At 37.0% G+C, this 17,421-nt stretch overlaps 1 protein-coding gene across 9 annotated transcripts in view; it reads left to right on the top strand.

Annotated features, from left to right (window-relative positions):
- Window positions 1–17,421, top strand: part of LMNTD1 (lamin tail domain containing 1) — a 448,355-nt gene that overhangs the window by 30,119 nt on the left and 400,815 nt on the right. The window contains exon 2 of one of the 9 annotated variants that reach the window (XM_049627196.1): window positions 8,095–8,148. The exons of the other annotated variants lie outside the window; for them this stretch is intronic. The gene's annotated coding sequence lies outside the window, so the exon portion shown is untranslated. The remainder of the gene's footprint in view (window positions 1–8,094; window positions 8,149–17,421) is intronic. 9 annotated transcript variants of the gene reach the window in all.

The following is a 17,421-nucleotide window of genomic DNA, read 5'->3' as shown; positions in this document are numbered from 1 at the left end:
CTTAATTTTTCTTTCTGCTGCTTCATTATTGGTGTATAGAAATGCAACAGATTTCTGCACACTGATTTTGTGTCCTGTGACTTTACTGAATTTATTTATCAGCTCTAGCAGTTTTTTAGGGGAATATTTCAAGTTTTCTAATAAAGTATCATGTCATCTACAAATGGTCAAAGTGTTATTTCTTCCTTGCCCATTTGGAAGGTTTTTATTTCTTTTTATTGTCTGGTGGCTGTGGCTAGGATTTCCAGTACTATGTTGAATAACAGTGGTGAGAGTGGACATCCTGGTGTTATTCCTGACCTTAGGAGAAAAGTTCTCAGTTTTATCCCTTTAAGGATGATATTCATTGTGAGTTTTTCATATATGGCCTTTACTAAGTTGAGGTATATTCCCTCTAAATTAACTTTGTTGAGGATTTTTTATCATGAATGGGTGTTGTACCTTGTCAAATCCTTTTCTGTGTCTATTGAAATGATTGTGTGGTTCTTATCCTTTGTATTATTATTATTTTTTTTGAGAGAAAGAAAGAGAGAGAGAGAGAGAGAGCGCGCACATGAGTGGGAGAGAGGGATGGAGGGAGAGAAATCTTAAGCAGGCTCCATGCTCAGTGCAGAGCCCAATACAGGGCTCGATCCCACAACTCTGGGATCATGACCTGAGCTTAAATCAAGAGTCTGACAGTTAACCAACTGAACCACCTCAGTGCCCCGTCTTTTTCTCTTATTGATGTAATGTATCATATTGATTGATTTGTGAATACTGAACCACCCTTTCAACCCAGGAATACATCCCACTTGATGTGATTGATTTTTTTAATGTATTGTCAGATTTGGTTTGCTAGTATTTTGTTGAGGATGTTTGTATTTGTATTCACCAGAGATTGTCCTGTAGATTTTTTTTTTTTTTTTTTTTTTTTTTGGTGGTATCTTTATCTTGTTTTGGTATCAGGGTAATGCTGGTATCATGGAATGAATTTGAATGTTTTCCTTTCTTTTCCTTTTTTTTTTTTTTTTGCAATAGTTTGAGAAGTATAATTATTAACTCTTTTTTAAATGTTTTATAGGTGAAGCCACCTGGTCCTGAACTTTTTTGATTTCTGATTCAATTTTTTTGCTGTTAATCAATCTGTTCAAATTTTCTATTTCTTCCTGTTTCAGTCTTGGTAAGTTATAATGTTTCTAAGAATTTATTCATTTCTTCTAGGTTGTACAATTTGTTTCAATATAGTTTTTAATAATATTCTCTTGTTTGTATTTCTGTGGTATTGGTTATTTCTCCTTTCTGATTTTGTTCATTTCTCTTTTTTTTCTTGATAACTCTGGGTAGAGGTTTTATCAGTTTTATTGATCTTTTCAAAGAACCAGCTCCTGGTTTCATTGATCTGTTCTATTGTTTTTTTGGTTTCTTTATCTTTTATTTTTGCTCTAATCTTTATTATTTCCTTCCTTCTGCTGACTTTGGGCTTCATTTATTGTTCTTTTTCTAGTTCCTTCAAGTTAGGCTGTTTATTTGATTTTTTTTTTCTTTTGCTTCTTGAGTTAGGCCTGTATTGCTCAAACTTCCCTTGCAGAACTGCTGTTGCTGTATCCCAAAGGGTTTAGACCATTGTACTTTCATTTTCATTTGTTTCCATGTACTTTTTTTATTTCTTCTTTTATTTCCTGGCTGATTCATTCATTGTATATTAGCATGTTTTTAACCTCCGTGTATTTGTGATCTTTCCAGATTCTTTCTTCTGGTTGACTTCTGTAGTTTCACAGTGTTGTTGGTCAGAAAGATGCATGACTTAGATCTTCCTTAATTTGTTGAGGCTTCTTTTGTGACCTAGTATGTGATCTATTCTGGAGAATGCCCCATGTGCACTTGAAAAGAATGTGTATTCTGCTATTTTCTTAGGATGGAATATTCTGAATATATCTGTTAAACCCATATGGTCCAGTGTGCCATTCAAAGGCACTGTTTCCTTGTTGTTTTTCTGTTTGGATTATCTCTGTTCATTGATGGTTGTGGTGTGTTATAGTCCCCTACTATTATTGTATTATTATTGATTAGTTCCTTTATGTTTCTTATTAAGTGTTTTATGTATTTGGGTGCTTACATGTTGGGTGCATAAATATTTACAATTGTTATATCTTCTTGTTGGATTGCTCCCTTTATTATCATTATATAGTGCTCTTTGTTTCTTGTTACAGTTTGTGTTTTAAAGTCTATTTTGCCCAAGATAACTATTGCTGTTCTGGCTTTCTTTTGACATCCATTTGTATAAGTGTTTTTTCATGCTCTCACTTTCAATCTGCAGGTGTCTTCAGGTCTAAAATGAATCTCTTGTAAGCAGCATATAGATGTGTCTTGTTTTTTAACCCATTCTGTCACTGTATATATTTTGATTGGAGGAGTATTTAGTCCATTTATATTCAAAGTAATTATTGATAGCTATGTATTTATTGCCATTTTATTACCTGTTTTGTGGTTGTCTCTGAAGATTTTCTCTATTTTCTTGTCTTTCTCTCTTTCATGGCTTGCTGGTTTTCCTTAGTAATATATTTGGACTTCTTTCTCTTTTTTTTTCATTTTATTAGTGGTTTTTTATTTGTGATTACCATTAGGTTTGTATATAACATCTTCTGCATATAACAGTCTTTATTAGATTGATGGTTGCTTAAGTTTGAATCCATTCTTTACTCCTCTCCTCCCCATGTTTTAGGTATATGGGTTCATATGTTACATCCCTTTATTTTGTGAGTTTCTTGACTGATATTTTATGAAATCACTCAATTTTACTGGTTTTGTATTTCCTACATTCATATTGTCACTTTTGGTCTTTCCACTCAAAGAATCCCCTTAATATTTCTCATAGTACTGGTTTAGTGGTCTTGAATCTCTTTAAGTTTTGTTTGTCCAGAAAACTCTTTATCTCCTTCTACTCTGAATGATATTCTTGCTGGATAGAATATTCTGGCTGCAGATTTTCCCCATTCAGTACTTTGAATATATCATGACATATATGATGACATGAATATATCATGACAATATCTTCTGGCTTGCAAAGTGTCCACTGAAAAATTCCCTGAGAGCCTTATGGAGTTTTCTGTGTATGTAACTGTCTTCCTTTGTCTTGTTGCTTTAAAATTTTTTTATCACTAGATTTTGCCATTTTAATTATAATATGTCTTGGTGTGGATCTGCTTTTGCTGATTTTTTGGGGGGTTCTCTATGCCTACTGGATCTGGTTATCTGTTTCCTTCCCCAGTTTAGGGAAGTTTTCAGCTATTATTTCTTCAAGTAAATTTTCTGTTCCCTTTTCTTCTTTTTCCGGGATTCCTATAATATGAATGTTATTACATTTGATAGAGTCACTGAGTTCCCTAAGTCTATTCTCATTTTGCATAATTCTTTTTTGTCTCTTTTGTTCATCTTGATTACTTTACATTACTCTTGTCTTTTAGGTTATTAAATCGTTCCTCTGCTTCTTTCAGCCTGCTGTTCATTACATCAAAAGGGCCTCTAATTACATTTATTGCACTCTTCATCTCTGATTCATTCTATTTTATTTCTGTGTTAAGAGTCTTGCTGATGTCTTCCACTCTTTTATCAAGTCTGGTGAGTATCCTTATGATCAATGCTTTATTTTTAAAAAAATGTTTATTTATTTATTTTTGAGAGAAAGAGAGATCATAAGTGGGGGAGGGGCAGAGAGAGAGAGAGAGAGAGAGAGAGAGAGAGGGAAACACAGAATCCAAAGCAGACCCCAGGCTCTGAGCTGACAGCAGAGAGCCTGATGCAGGGCTTGGACTTACTGTGAGATCATGACCTGGGCCAAAGTTGGACACTCAACCAACTGAGCCACTCAGGTTCTGCTTATGATCAATGCTTTAAATACTCCATCAGCCATGTTACTGTTTTGCTTAGATCTCTGTCTGTGGCCTTGTCCTATTCTTTTTTGGGAGGCAAATTCCTCTGTCTTCTCATTTTGTCTAAGTACTTGTGCCCATTTCTGTGTGTTAGTAAAGTTAGCTACATCTCGTCTTCTTGAAGGTAATGACCATATGAATAAGAGCTCCTATAGGGTTCCCTGTTCCCCAAGGCCTGGCACTTCAGGGAGTATTTCCAATGTGTGTTGTGTGTGCTCTGTGGTTTCACCCTGCCACTTTATCTTTCAGACCAGCCATCTTCAGAGGCTCTTTTTGCCTGTTGTGGGCAGTGTTTGGTCAGTGGCCTGAATGTGGTGCATTTTTACTAGGTGTGCTCTGGTCTGCTTGTGGAATGAGACCCGTTGCCACTGCTGCTGGATCTGAGGCCCTGCAAAACTCCTGGGTTCGGGAGATGTGGTATTGGCAGGGTTTGTACTAGTCTTCTGGGGGTGGGCCCCCACCATGCTTGGACTGAGGCAAGTGTGACTGGGAAAGGCAGTTTTATTGGAGTTGTGGGGGAAGGTGGTTGGTGCAGGCAAATTAGGTAGCCAATGTCAGGGCTGAGCTGGTTGCCACAGGTGGTCCTCTGCTTATGCTAGGGGCAGGCAAGGGAAATGGAGGCTTCCAGTTCCTTTGTTCCCAAAGGGTAACCCCCCAAAGGGGTCTTTCCATGAATGTTGCCTCTCTGGGACATGCTCTGAGATGAGCAAACAACCTCCCACTGTGTGCTCTAGGTGCTCTTCTGATTGCTGTTTCCATGCTGCATTGTCTGTGGACTATTTGCCCTGCCTTCTCTCCAAGAGTGGCACAATGCCCTCCAGGCTCTATCCCAGCCAAGCCTGCTGACCTCAAAAACTCCAGGCTTTAAGCCCTGCTAGTTGCAAGAACTCATTGGCCCCTCTTGCTTTCCAAGCCAATTGCTATAGGGACCCGTCTTCCCCATTCACTCTACCACGTACCAGTCCATCCCTCGCCCCACTCTGTGACCTCTGTTCCTTCCCCACCATAGGGGCCACTATCTGTCTCTCTCTCAAACCACATCTCCACAATTCCCACCTTCCTCAATGTGACCTCCTCTCAACCTTCAGCTGTGGAGCCTGTTCTGCCAGTCTCCAGGTTGACCTCTGGGGCACTTAAGATGATTTGATAGCCATCTAGTCACATTTGTGGGATGAGGCAAGCACAGGGTCCTCCCACCCTGCTGCCAACCCCGCAAGAAAGAAAAACCACAATTCAGTGAGTTGTAATAGTGCATACACATGTGTGACCCCCATCTCTATTACTTTCAACACTCCATAAATTTCCCCTGTGCTCCTTCCTAGTCAGTGTCTTGCTCTGCAAGAGGCAAAAACTTATCTGATCTTTTTATCACAGAGTAGATTTCTTTCTAGAATTTCACATAAATGTAATCTCAGTATTGTCCTTTATGTGTATGTCTGGCTTTTTCTCTCAGTATAATGTCTGAGATTCATCCATGTTGTTGAATGTTGATTTCTTTTTATCACTGATTATTATTACATTGTATAAATATACATAATTTGCTTATCTATTTCACTGTTAATAGGCATTGGAGTTGTTTCCAGTTTGAGCTAATATGAATAAAGTTGCTAATAATATATTTATTCTGGTTTCTGTTGGAAATATGTTTTCATTTGTCTTGTGTAAGTACCAAGGAGTGGAATTAGGTTAGATGTAATAATTTTCTTTTATATGCTTAAATAATGTTGACATTTAATGTTATTAATTATTCCATGCTGAAACCATCAACAATACTTTTATCTGCAGTTTGGCTTTAAAAGCTAATTAATGGCATTTATATTATCATGACACTTTTTCATGGTGGGTCAAGTAGAATGGCTAAGTGTAGAATGGTCCTCTTTTTAAGGCCATTAACATTGCACTCTTTCCTTCTTTTGCACTCCCTCTCTCACCTCATTCCTGCTTGAACTGGTTGTCTCCTACTCATCCTTAAGACCTCACCTCAGACTCTTCTCCTCCTAGAAGCCTGCCCTGAGCTTCCCAGTCTGGATTAGATGACCCACTAAGAACTTCATAATTTCCTCCTATCATGATTTGTGTCACCCAGCTTTGCAAACATTGGTGTATATGTCTATCTTCTGTTTTCCATTGTGAGCTCCTTGAGAACAGAATTATTTACTATTTTTCTTTGCATAACTGTTGCCTAAGCCTATTTGACATGGTAGTTCCTCAGTAACTGTTGGTTGAATGAATAATTAAAAGTGAAGTAACTTACTCAAGATCCATAGTGAGTTAAAGGTAGAACAAGAATTTGAAGTTTTGTTTTTAAATTCATTGTTTTCCTCCTAATTTTCTGGGTTAAGCATTTTTTAAGCTAAGACAAAATAAAACATTCTCCAAACTTATTTTAGATAAAGAGAGAAACTAGTAAATCCCTAGAGATCAGATGTAAGTATCCCAGAGACAAGCAGTTGGGACCAGTGGTGGTATCATTAAATTCCTGTGCAAGTAGATAGTAGAGTCTATGAGTTCAGAACCTTGAGAGAGCTGTGGAGCCAAGGAAGGTAAAAGGTGAGAGCAGGACCCACGGGGATAAGAATCTCTGGGGACATTGGACCCCTTCCCTAAGGCTGTTCTTTCTAATGAGGAAGGACAGAGCATTAGCATGAGTTACAAATACCAATAAGCAACAAATACCAATACAGTTTTACCCATAATCTACATTTAGGTCACTTTGTCAGATTTTTTAGTATCCATGGTAACAAGTTGATCAACTAATTCCATACCTAGATAATACGTGAGGGGAAAGAGCTGCACAATACAATAGTATTTATAGACAGACATGGTCAATAATATTATTGTCAGTCACTGTCAAACAAAACAAATTTTATTGTTGTTTTCTTCCCCAGCCATTGCTCTACGTGATATTTCAGGCTTCATTTTAAAAACTGGAACAGTATAATGTTAGTATTCTTTAATTCCTGTTGAGACTGAAATTGAATTCTGGGGTGTTAGGAATTGCAGAATGGGGGGTTCCTGGGTGGCTCAGTCAGTTAAGCATGCAACTCTTGATTTCAGCTAAGGTCATGATCTCACAGTTTTGTGAGTTTGAGTTCTGTGTAGGGCTCTTCACTAAAAGTGCAGAGCCTGCTTGAGATTCTCCCTCACACTCTCTGTTCCTCCCCAGCTTGCTTTCTCTGTCTCCGTCTCAAAAATAAATAAACTTAAAAAAAACCCAAAATGATAAATATGACATTTGATCAATCCACACTCTGTCATCTGACTTTTATTTATCATATTTTTCTAGACTGCAGAAAGATCGACTAAGGCACATTAGTGAGAATGTTAATAATAATGAACCTAGTATTCCTGGGTTCAACCCAGGATGTAGTTATTTTCCTCAGAGCAGCAGCAGTAAACAGAGTGTGGACAGATGGCTAGCGAGGCAAGATTTTTTTTAATTCAATCTCTCCACTATGTTTATAATAAATAACCACAAGTTTTGACTATTGAACTGGTTTTTATCCTTTCTAAAAATTAAAACCTCACCCCCTAACCTTCCATTTGTTTTCTTTTCCCCTGTTGCTTGCCTTTTCCTTCTTGTTCAGCCAAATTTCCTAAGCCATACTGATTATAGATTGGAATCTGATCTTATGTCTAAGATATATTTTATGATTATAAAACATTTTTAAAAATCTAATATCCAAAGACTTTTAGCAAAATTTAATTAATCCTCTTAAATTAGTGATACCACACAATGTCACAATATTAATCCCAAAAGAAAATTGTATGTTTTAATTTTTTACAAGAAGATTATTTTTCATTTCCCAAAATGACAAATAACTTAAAACAGTAGGAAAATTGATTGGTTGCCTTCAGCAGCATTGCAAGTTAACTTGCTGATTTAAAAAATCAATTACCATTAAAGTATTGATGGAAATACCTGGTGTCTTTGTAGTTTTTTTCATCAAATTCTACAGATATGAATTATGATAATTTAAACCCTATAAATATAGTTAGTGCTATATCTAGATTAATAAATGCACAGTATTAAAGATAAATATTACTTTTACAAGTGAGTAAGGATCCTGTGCTTCCTGAGCATAGAGAGATAAAATTCAGCTGAGAAGTTACCCTTTTTGTTTGTACATATAGACATAACCCAATTTATTAGTCAAAGATACTTTATTTTCTTTTCTTTCAGGCTATCTTAGAAGGGGAATTATGAGTTAGGAAGCACAGAGGGGATCAACCTAAAGTAGGCCCCAGCTTTGTCTATAATCAGATTAAGTAGCATCCTCACGTTTTAATTGCCTGTTTAAGCATCTCCTTTGGTTGTTGGTAATTTGCTCCATGCCATTTAGAGGATATATTTTGTAGGGCCTGGCTTCCATGAATATCAATCATGACTTTCTTCAGATTAAGGGATGTGTTTATGAATTGGTTTGTTTGTGTATCATTGTGTGAGATGTCTGTCTGAAGACTTTATATGGAGGGGATATAGACACGAGATCCTATCTAATTCAGCTGTTTTTCTTCCTGTACTTTTCATTTGAGATTAATTGAAAATTTTTCCCAGTATAATCTCTTCCAATAAATAATTACATTTAGATTTTTATAAAAATATCATTTTATCTACATATATTTCAGTATATATCTTTTAAAAATAAGGTCACTTTTAATAAAAAATTCTCCTTGTTATAATTCTCATACCTGAAACATTAATGACATGAATTTAAGTTTTGAAAAGTTAGAAAATAGACTGGACTATATTATCACCAATATTAAAGGAATTGCCTCTCTATATAATTGTGATTATAGTCATTGAAGCAGAATAGGGATTACACTTTTGCTCAACCTGGTAATATTCTCTGTTGTAACTCTGGTATCAAATAGAATATTTAATTCACATAATCATTATATATCTGCACTGAGAAGACAATGGGGAAAAATGGGAAGATAATTTGGAAAGAATTATAGGGTTATTTCAAAGAAGAGTCCTACTAATAATTGAAAGTCCTCTATACCTTGATCTTATCAACCCTGTTAATTCTTAAATTTGAGTAAAACCTTATTATATATTTTCAGTGCCCTATTCCTCAGTGACTATTTCTGGAGAAGTTTACTCTGTGTGTATTATTAATCTAAATTATTTCAAATCCTTAATGCACTTTGGTAGTTTTTTTAACTGATCTGTATTTGATTTCCTATCAAATCTACCATTGTTTATTATCCCTCTATTACATCAGATAGAAGATAGTCAGACACTTCCCGATGAGTCCCATGAAGAGTACTGAAGGGCAAGAGGATAGGGTATGAAGTTGGAGGGCACATTTCAGGGATCAAATCCTAGTAAGGAACCTATCATCATAGCCCAGACAGTGAGATCAAAGTCACAACTTCAAACTCAGGACCAGACGGAGAGCAGGAATTAAGCAACAAATCAATAACAAATTTTATCTGGAAAATCTGAAATTTGAATAATACATTCTAAATAATCTATGGGTGACAGAAGAAATCACAAGAAAATTTATAAAATATTTTGAACTGAGTGAAAATGAATATACAACATAAAAACTTGTGGGATGAAGCCAAAACAGTGTTTAGAGACAAACTTATAACGTTAAGTGCTTATATTAGACAAGAAGAAAGGTCTCAAATCAATGATCTTAAAAAAACTTGAAAAAGAAGAGCAAGTTTAGCTCAAAATAAGCAGAAGGAAGGAAATGATGGAGATAAGAGTAGAAATGACTGAAAGAGTGAACAGAAAAACAATGGAGAAAAATCAATGAAATTAAAAAAAAACTGTTTTTTTGAAAGCTTAATAAAATTGGTAAAACTTTATCCAGACTGAGCAGGAAAAAAAAGAGAAAGGAGAAAACATGGATAACCAATATTATAAAGCAAAAGGGAACCTCTCTGCAGATCCAACAAATTAAATTGTTTTTTACACATTCAATGAGTCTATCCTTATGTGGTTTCCATCAGTACCAGCATTTAAAGGATAAGAAGAGGGGCACCTGGGTGGCTCAGTCGGTTAAGCATCCAACTTTGGCTCAGGTAATGATCTGGTGGTCTGTGAGTTCGAGCCCTGTGTTGGGCTTTGTGCTTTCAGCAGAGCCTGCTTCAGATTCTGTTTCTCCCTCTCTCTCTCTCTCTCTGCCCCTCCCTAGCTTGCCCTCTGTCTCTCTCTCTCAAAAATAAATAAACATTAAAAAAATAAAGGATAAGAAAAGTATATTATAAAAACTGATATGAAATTGACAAATTCCTAAAGAGACCTAAACCACAAAAGCTCACTGAAGAAGAAATGGAGTACATGAATAGCCCTATATGTTAAAAAAATTGTATTTGTATTCAGTTAGCTGGGTCCATATTCTATCTAAAGCCACTGTGCTTTAGATAGGTGGTCAATATTGTTTAACGAAAATTCTCCTATTATTCTACCTGTTTGCCTTAAAATGTCTCTATGAACTCATCCAACCAGTTTTATATCCCTCTGGACTTTGAGGAAAAAGTGTTCCTGCTCACCGATTCCCAAATATATTTGGTTTTGTTCATGCAAGTAGGATGATAGGAATAGGGTGAGTCATAGAAAACTTCACAGAGGAGATAACATTTGATTTAAATAGTAAAGGATAAGGACTGTATAGCAGTTGCAGGACTATGCTAGAACACTTTTGATAGTCTTCCATAATGCCCTCCATCCAGTAGAAGGGGCACAGAAATGGATACAACAGTCTAGAATGTTTCATTTCTATACCTGGAAAGCTGTTGGAAACCAAGATTAAACAGAGACTCATTAAGTGCCCAAGAAGCATAATTTATTGGGAAAAAGGTTTATTTTCCTCTAAGGATACAAATAAACATTTGGCCAGAGCAAAATTTTGAGGAAGTTATCAGGGGATTGAAGAACAAATTCTGACATGGATAAATGACTAGCTTGGAGATCTAAAACAAAAGAAGAATTAAAAAAATTTTTATAAATAATATAGAAGTACAAATAATGAGTACCTGGGATGAATACTAGAATTGGGTGTATTTAAAATTTTTATAGATGACTGAAAACTTCAAATTTATAAATATGACATTTTTCTAGATGGAAAGATGCCAGGTACACATAGAAAATATGAGGCAGTATCTCAGAGGCTAATGGACAGGAAAGTGGCAAATGAGCTTCTTTCTGACAAACATGGGGTTATCACACATTTATGTAAAAATAATTCAAGCTGTATTTATAAAATGATGAGTTTAAGTAACACTTATGAAAAGTAATTCAGGAGTTATTGTAGACTATTCCTATTCTTTTTTAAAAAGGAATTATTAAATAAATAGAAAAGGAGGAAAAAGAAGATAAAAAAAATTTGTGTGTGCTTGTGAACACATTTTGTCATTAGAAATGTTCCTCCAGTTCCAACAAGTGTCACCAGGCACCATGAATTGCCTAGAAATGACCTAGTGTTACATTATACTCAAGATTCCATTAAGTTACAGAAATAAGGAGTCATCATTTTAAGAAATCCAGCAAAGAGTATCTTTGAGTCGATGGCAGTGATGAAGCACAGGTTGTAATTTGTAATTACATCTGTGAGTATAGTCCCATATTTACTTCTTCTTGATTTTAGTCAGCATGAAATAATTATGTGTTCCAGATTGGAGTGCATTCAAAGTTCCGTTTAAAAAGTTCATGGATATTTCCCACTTTGCTCTAAGAAAAATCTGCTCTTAATGTTATGTTCCCCTCTGGCATGCCATAAATGGACACCCTAGAGATCAGAATAGCTAATAAGTAGAGCAACTTAAGAATAGCCTCTCACAAATCAAACTGGAACAAATGTGAGATCCACATAGCAGCAACCAAATATATACTTTCCCCAATCATATATCACACATTTAAGCTTTAAGTATAACCTATTAACAAATTCAGGTTTAATCCTCTCTCTGGGGTTTGGTAATAAGTTTAAGAAATGAAAATGACTTTACAGGTTCGAGAAAACTAAGTAGAATATTAAACAAGCAGTGTTTTAATCCACATTTCCTTCATGGAATATGAAAGCTTTACTTTTTCTTTGGTTTAGGCCTCATACACCTGAACATTTAGGTAAGCCTAACAATCCTTTCTAGAGTTTCTTTTAGCTTTTTTTCAGCAACTTGTACATTTATGATTTTTACATTTAAAAAATCATACTTGAAAATTGCTGTCATGGGTGCTTCTTCAGATAGATCCATGCATAGGTCAGGCAGTTAAAAATAGTGAATGTTCATGGGATAGGGTGGGACACAAGGAGCTTGAATTCATCATGACAATTACAGGTGATAAAAAATTCTTGTTTTCCTGCCCAGAATTCTAAGGGGACAACTATTCAGTTGCCTTACCCCTTACTCCAGATTCCTTCACCTTCATATGTGAAGAGGTCTGTGTACTTCTTACAAAGTTCTTGAGGTAGGAACTTGGTCTCAGAGTGGTTTTGGTCTCATAGCAAACAAAGGCTGGATTTATTAAGTATGAGAACACAAACGTTCTATCCGTACATGCTAAAATGCTTTCTAGTTCCATGGGTTAAATCAGGTAGTCTCTAAAAAAAACTCTCACATTTGGTCTTCAGTGCACAAAAAAAAAAAATCTCTGGTACTGAGAGACTGACCTTGTTCTGGGTGGGAGAAATACTATATCTGTATAAGTGGTTCACGTTTCTGACTTCACTCCTTACCTTACATACTCAATGATCTATGATGAAATAGCTCAGCAGAGAGCATCAAACTGAGGTACTGTTGGAGTTAGGGAAATGTGCCCAGGGCTTGGAGTGACAACTGCACATCAGTCCTGGCGCAGGTGTGTGACCTGGGGAAGTTCTCTGAATCAATTTAAGTCCCCTCGTTTGCAGGTAGCGGTAATATCAAACACACCTACTCCTTTGGTGGTTTTCCATCATGAAGGTGGAAAACGTTGTGTTTGAAAATACTTTGTAACCTGTAAACAGCCTCCTAATGCTCATTATTGTTATTGTTCCTTGTATTTGATAACAATGCTCCTGCCGTTGCTATTTTCTAGGCCAGTTTTCAGCTTGCCCTGGGATGGATTCTGAATTTTTTTAAGTGGACAATGACTGGCATTTTATCACCGCATTCTTCTTACTATGCACATGTAGCCCAGAATCACACAATGCAGAAACACTTGGAAAACATGCAATCATTTTTTCAAGAGCTGGGACCAGGTTTCTCTTTTGCATCCTACAGTAAGCTAAGATTGCCCTTAGATTCCCTACAGTCCTGCCTTCAATCTGTTTCAACCCTTGCATGATGATAACACATCAGTTACTATCTTACAAATCATCACAATTTCAAGCATTAAATATGCAGACTAACCCTTTGTCTCCATAGGTAGGAGCCAGAACTATTCAGGTCAAGACCTAGGTCCTGTTCTCTAAGGTGTTCCTTTGTTTGCTAAAGAAGCCTTCTCAAAGTAAGGGATCAGAGCCTAAGGGGAGAGTGCAGACCAGTGGAGTGCACAATGGAGAGCTCAGTGCCTCTGTTCTTTCTAGCTCCTTTGCCTAAGGTCATTACATCTCTGATTCTCTTTATATGGTATCCTTGCATAAGTAGAGTTTTAGAGAGGCAGCTTGACACATAGTCATACTTTATATGCACACATGCTTTTACAAATACATAGATATGTACAAATGTATGAACTGTGGATTAGTATATATTTAATCATTAAGTACATTATCTTTGCCCTCAAGGAATTTAGTATCTTAAATAATAGAGATAAAAATATGCAATGCATTCAAGTACTCTGATAACCTGGATGTTCTTTTTTATTTTTAAGTTTACTTATTTTTTTAAAATTTATTTTGAGAGAGAGCACGAATTGGGTAGAGAGTTGGCTAGAGGGGCAGAGAGGGAGAGAGAACCCCAAGCAGCCTCCAGGCTGTCGGTGCAGAGGCTGACATGGGGCTCAAACTCACGAAACCGTGAGATCACGACTTGAGCCAAAAACCAAGAGTCAGACACTTAACCGACTGAGCCACCCAGGCACCCCTAACCTGGATGTTCTTAAATACAGATACACATATGAGTTATCCAGATGTGTTATGTTTTATGTTTTACTGAGTGTATACCATCTTCCATGACTAATTTAAGCTCTTTACACGTGTTGACTCCGTTAATCCTCCCAACAAATTTATTAAGTAGATACTATATATGTGTGTGTATTTATATAGATATATGTATATACATATATGTATATTTATATTTAGATATATGTATATATATGTATATACACACATATGTATATGAGGTAGGTACTATTATAAAGGACAGATGCTAAGCTACACAGAGATTAAGGACTTTGTCCAAGGACCTATAACCATCAAGTGGCAAAGAGGTGAGATTCCACCTGAGCAGTTGGCTTGAGACGCCAGGTGCTTAATTCCTCCACTAGACTGCTTCTATGATAAATGCAGGTCTCCAGTCAGCCTTTAGTGAGCAGATACTCACAGCATGCTGCCTCCCTGGCAGCTGTGCATATGATTAGTGGATGGTCATGAATCTTGCCAGCAGCATGGTTCTACCATACTCTGCCCAATATTGTTGAAGGCCACTTTTGTAGGCTGAGTTTCACTGACATAGGCTCTGAGATAGAGATTTGCATGCCAAAGTGAACTGGGGAGAACTCTCAGGAACACCTATTAGGGAGTGAGGGAAAAGGGAAGAGCCAGCATCCATTCAGAGTAGACAGAAGAAGACTTCAATTATGATGCAGCTTCAACAGAGGTCTCAGCAGATCCCTTGCAGAGTTCCAGAACTGGATTGGCCTTTTCTCAGTTAAGGAGAAGGCACAGGGTGTTTGTACCCCCAGGTCAAGTAGTCGCTGGTTATGGGCTCCCACAGGAGAACAAGGAAGCTCCCTTTGAGGGTAATTCCTGGGGAAAGAATCAGCTGTGAGTTGTCAGGAGGCAGTTCTCCCAGTGGCAGAGGGGATGAGAGGCTCAGCCTGCAGGGGGATCTGGGCAGCTCTCCATGTATCCACTATAGACTCTCAGAGTCTTGGTGAAATGGCAGGCGCTGAAGATAGTATTTTAAGAAAGGAAGTCCTTGCTTTGTTCCTCTGCCTTGGAAAGACAGATACTGTTGTGGAAAATCACACACACACACACACACACACACACACACACACGGTTGTGAGTGGCAAGCAGGAATGAGGAAGAGAAGGTTCACTACACCCACCCCCCTTCCCCTTCACATATCCTACTCCTTTCCATGGCTGGATTACCAAAATTCTTGCAAAATTTGCAGGGGTGGCTCATCCAGGTGGATTAGAATATTTAGCCGCTCTGGGAGGATGACTAATGGGCAATCTTTCCCTTTCCCTCTCCAAGAAAATTTCTTGCCCATTCTCTGAGAAATTAATATATTTCTCTGAATGGAAGCTAACTCTAGAAGTAAAATCCATAGCTCAGGTGAGCTTTAGATTATTCCTAGAATGGTGAAATAATAAAGTAATTAAAGCATATTTCTATAGGCCTCCTCTTTCTCAATGACATAGAATCATTGCCCCATTTTCTTCTCCCTCTTCTCTTCTCCCCCTCACCGCACTGTGTATGTGCATACACTTGTGTGTGTTTTAGGAAAAACATGAAGATATGTTATATTTATAGCAATATCTACCAGGTATTAAAAGCCTTCTATTGCTAAATATCCCAACAACCCCACACAGTAGAAATGATACTGTTTTACAGAATGGGAAATTGTTGCTCAATGAGTTTATGTGAATTGCTCATGATCCACAGCCAGTAAGTGATAGAGCAAGTATTTGAAACACTCTGTCTAGATCCTCAATCCACACTGACTCTCTGTGAAAAGGGGTTTGAAGTATCTTGCATCTCATTTAGGGTATCTTGGGATAGATGTTTCCCTGCAAGGCAAGAACTGAGTTTAGGTGTGGATAAATACAGCTCTACTTAGGCCCCTACCCACACTTCTCCTACAATCCACTTTATGTATCCTGTGTGTGATGGCAGGAGTTCACTCCTACAATCCACTTTATGTATCCTGTGTGTGATGCAAGAGTTAATTGCTTACACATCCTCAATAACACAAAGTCTTTATTTAACTCAAAAACATTAATAACTGGTTTTTGCCTTGTTAGAAACAGCCTCTAATCTTCCTGGTAGAAAGTGGAGAATTTTCTCTCACAGCTGTTATGGGCTTTGATTACCATATAATAGTTAACTTTTCATTTGTTTTAAGATCTTGAGTGGGAATATGCAGTGTACAATTGCATATTGTAGTAGTCCAAAGTCAAAAAGGTTTGCCTTTAAATATCATTTATAGGATTTTCCCTTTATACTTAACATTGAAGCTGGTAAACTTATCTATGGACTTAAGACTCTTCATGCTTGTTTTTGATAGGGGCCATGTGAAGCAAATGCCATTGCTTAAATGATTGTTCTCATGGTGAAAATGGTTGCCTTTACTGGCTTCCAATTAGAGAAGAACCCTAATCTTTGCTATGTGCTCCCAGGTCTGGAGCAGAAACAAAAAAAGTGTGAGGACATCAGTCCTCATCTTGGAACGGGAATGGATAAAGATCTGTTCTCTCCCATCTCCCAAAAGCCTCCCACCATCCTTTCTCCCACGTTCTATAAGTTTGGTCTCTCACATGCCCAGAAGACATCTTGTGATATTTTTTTTTTTCTTAAACAGCACCAGGCTTTAGAAAATGAAATCTGTTGGTCAAAATAAAAACAAGTTAAGAGTGTTTGTGCAGGGTAAGGCCTTTAGTCAAAGCATTGAATTACTGAAAGATTACCTTTATGCTGAAATACTAAATGACTGTAGAAGAAATCTGAGAAACACCATTTAATATCATTAAAGACTTGGAGAAACAGGAACTGATTCATAAGAAAAGAAAGTACAGAGGAGAAGGGTCAGTTAACTGGAGGCTTAGAGGCATGTTAGGATCTGTACTGGGGAGAAAATGGGGAAATAGAAATGTATTGGTTTTTACTGCACTGAGTGATTTTCTTATATCAGTGGTGCATAGATGGTTAAATACTGCCTATAGGTAACTTAAGGGACTGAATTGCCAGTGTAGCTTTCTGAACTGTGATTATAGGAAGAGGAATGTATTCTGGTTATGACATTTGGTAAAGTATTACAACGAAACCTTTGGTGACAACATGATACATTAGCCAATACAGCACAACAGGACAAAAACAGTAAGGCACACTCACTGAGAAAAATGAAGCCACAGGCAGTTCCTACCACATCAGGGAGGACCTGATAAAGTACACCACGAAGAGTTATTTCATTCAGCACAAGCACCATAGGCATTGGCTGACCATTTAAGACATGAAGACGAAGGGCTATGAAATATTAATCCCACATAATTTGTTATTCTTATATTCTTATAACCTTATGAGGAAAGGTCAATATTCTACTATCATAAAACTCCTGTGCCATTGAGAGTGTTGTACAGAGTTCAACCAACAATCCCCAAGCCTGCTATAAATATGTGGTGTTTTTGAAG

Source organism: Panthera uncia, chromosome B4 (assembly GCF_023721935.1).
Source record: "Panthera uncia isolate 11264 chromosome B4, Puncia_PCG_1.0, whole genome shotgun sequence".
NCBI classification, from domain to species: domain Eukaryota; kingdom Metazoa; phylum Chordata; class Mammalia; order Carnivora; family Felidae; genus Panthera; species Panthera uncia.
This window is presented reverse-complemented; position numbering and strand designations above follow the sequence as displayed.